This window comes from Arachis ipaensis, chromosome B08, assembly GCF_000816755.2.
Source record: "Arachis ipaensis cultivar K30076 chromosome B08, Araip1.1, whole genome shotgun sequence".
NCBI classification, from domain to species: domain Eukaryota; kingdom Viridiplantae; phylum Streptophyta; class Magnoliopsida; order Fabales; family Fabaceae; genus Arachis; species Arachis ipaensis.
Window position 1 is genome coordinate 97707946 of NC_029792.2, and position 3504 is coordinate 97711449.

A 3504-nucleotide genomic window follows, 5' to 3' on the forward strand; every position below is an offset into this window, starting at 1 on the left:
GACGTTGAAAGTTGAGAAAAAACTGAAATTTGAAGTGTTTCGGGTGGAACGGGAATCGGCCAAGGTATGGTTTCAGTTTCCTGTATCTAAAATGTAATGTGGTTATGAAAACTTAGGCTAGAGACCCTAAGATAGGATTTGAGCTATTGAGGTTGTTAATTGGTTGAGATGAAGTGTGTTATGATGTATGTATCTAGTGGATTTTTAATGTTGATGTGGTTGTTGGATGATGTGAATTAAGTTGAATATATGTGAACAATGATTGATTGGTTGTGAGTGGTGCAAATTGTTGATAAAGCATATAAAGTTGTAAGTGATATGGATTGATATGCCTAATTATTGGTAAGGTTGAGGCTCTTGTTGATGAATATGAAATTGTATGTGATATTGATATATATTGATTGATGGAATTGAGCATTGAGTGGAAATTGAAAATGTGTAATGTTGATTAAACATTGAATTATTGAATTGAGATTGGCAAAAAGGGGAAGAATTGGTGGGTTGATGATTGAATGAGGGTTTGGAAATGATTGATGTTGGAAGGGTGAGTTTTGGTTGGTTTTGAATGAAATTGGGAAATGTAAGTTTTAGAAATTGGAAGTTTATGAGTCTTGGTAAAAATGAAATTTTGATGAACTTCAACGGATCATATCTTGAGCCATTGTTTTTGGAATTTGATGCTTTTTATATCAAATGAAAGAGAATTTCATAAGATTTAAAATGGTTTAAATTTCTTAGAAATCTGAATTTTGTGGAAGGAGATATGATCGTTGAAAGTTTGGGCCTGAAATCTGAATTCTGCAAATTCTGCAGAATTTGTGATTTCTGATTTGTGTGCGCACGCACACCCTGTGGATTTTTGAACTTGTGCGCACGCACAACCTTGTGCGTACGCACATATAGAGACAGGGCTACAGCTGGGAGCGCTAGCACGCTCTGTGCGTACACACCACTAATGGGTTTTGCAAGCCGTACGTACGCACAGCCTTGTGCGCATGCACACGTTGGGAATGACATTCTGTTGATGGTACTATCACAACTTGTGCGCACACTTAACAATGGGATTTTGCTTTCTGTGCGTACCCACAAGCCTGTGCGTACGCACACTTTCTGAAAATACTTCTGGGCGTGCGCACGCACACCCCTGTGAGTATGCACACGACCCTGTTCTTTTATAAAGCTTTTGTTTTCAAGTATTTCACTTTCCCAACAAGCTTGTAACCTTCCAAGATGTTGTTTCACACTTATAAACCCCCATTTTCATCATTTAAATTTGAAATTAATATAAATTTCCTAGTGAATGAGAGGAAGCTAGGGAAGAGGGTAACTTATGGATGAAGAAAGGGGATATTATGATGAGTTATGATTAATGATGATGATATGAGTTGTTAAGGATGGTGGAGTGCTGGGTATGATATGAGCCGAAGAGCTGAATATGTTATGAGCCGAATGGCTGTGTGTGATGATGGTTTATGGCTAATAATGAATTATGAATTTTAAGCCGGATGGCTGATATGAATGTTAATGTATGACTGAGATTGAATGCATATATGCTAAATTATTGATACTGTGATTGTTGCACTCCACCTATCTGAGATACGAGTTTTCCTAGGTGAAAGCAGTGGCTAGCCACCACGTGCTCCAGGTGGAGACTCGATACTCTGCCGATCCTATGTCGTAAGTGTGGCCGGACACTGTGAAAGTTCCGGATGAGCTCGCCCCTGTGAATATACACCAGTGAGGGTGTTGGATGTGAATTATGATTTGTGTTGTGGTGTGGATAACTCGAGTTGGGGATGCACGACAGAGGGACAGTCCAATGGTTAACTACCAGGACTTGTCGGGTTGGCTTTATAACTGATAGATGAGACTCATCAACCACTAGGACAGTGGTACATCATTTGCATTATATGTAATTTGTTTGGAATGCCTAATTGATTGCATCATTACTTGCTAATTGCCTAACTGTCATATCTGCTTCCAACTTGTGCATTTCCTTGTGTGAAATAATTGTGTTTGCATATGAAGTTAGTGTTGGCGGTTGGGAGGTTTGCAGGATTTGGAAAAGGGAGTTTTAGTTAGACTGAAGATCCTTAGTTAGTCGCCTATTTTTATTCATCATGGTTTCGCTGTAATTATACGCTTTGATTTATAAATTGGGAGTTCTAGGATTGCCTTCGGCTTTCCCAGAACATTACATGTTAGATATTTGGGCACTGTTACCATGCTGAGAACCTCCAGTTCTCACCCATGCAGATTTTGTGATTTTCAGATGCAGGACATGAGGCCTCTCGCTGAGGCATGCTAGAGACTTCTATTTTGGCGAAGATCCTTAGCTCTCGGGACTTTATTTTGATCTTATATACTTGTTTAGATACTTATATTCTCCACTGTATATTGTATTAACTCCTCTTGGAGGTTATGTTTGGAGAAACAGGTTTTGTATCTTGTGTTTTGGGTTCTTTTGGGATTTCCTACTTTATATATATGTATACCTTTATGATGGTTTATGGCTGATAATAAATTATAATTTTTAAGCCGGATGGCTGAGATGAATGTTAATGTATGGCTGAGATTGAATGCATATATGCTGAATTATTGATATTGTGATTGTTGCACTCCACCTATTTGAGATACAAGTTTCCCTGGGTGAAAGCAGTGGCTAGCCACCACGTGCTCCAGGTGAAGACTCGATACTCTGCTGACCCTATGTCGTAAGTGTGGCCGGATACTGAAAGTTTCGGATGAGCTCGCCCCCGTGAATATACACCAGTGAGGGTGTTGGATGTGAATTATGATTTATCCACGACAGAAGGACAGTCCAATAGTTAGCTACCAGGACATGTCGGGTTGGCTTTATAATTGACAGATGAGACTTATCAGCCACTAGGACAGGCATACACATTTGCATTATATGTAATTTGTTTGGAATGCCTAATTGATTGCATCATTACTTGCTAATTGCCTAACTGTCATATCTGATTCCTACTTGTGCATTTCCTTATGTGAAATAATTGTGTTTGCATATCAAGTTACTGTTGGCGGTTGGGAGGTTTGCAGGATTTGGAAAGGGAAGTTTTAGTTAGACTGAAGATCCTTAGTTAGTCGCCTATTTTTATTCATCATTGTTTAGTTGTAATTATACACTTTGATTTATAAATTGGGAGTTCTAGGATTGCCTTCGGCTTTTCCAGGACATAACATGTTAGATATTTGGGCACTGTTACCATGCTAAGAACCTCCGGTTCTCACCCATGCGGATTTTGTGATTTTCAAATGCAGGACATGAGGCCCCTCGCTGAGGCATGCTGGAGACTTCTATTTTGGCGAAGATCCTTAGCTCTCGGGACTTTATTTTGATCTTATATACTTGTTTAGATACTTATATTCTCCACTGTGTATGTATTTTGTATTGACTCCTCTTAGAGGTCATTTTGGAGAAACAGGTCTTGTATTTTGTCTGTTGGGTTCTTTTGGAACTTCATTACTATATATGTATGTACA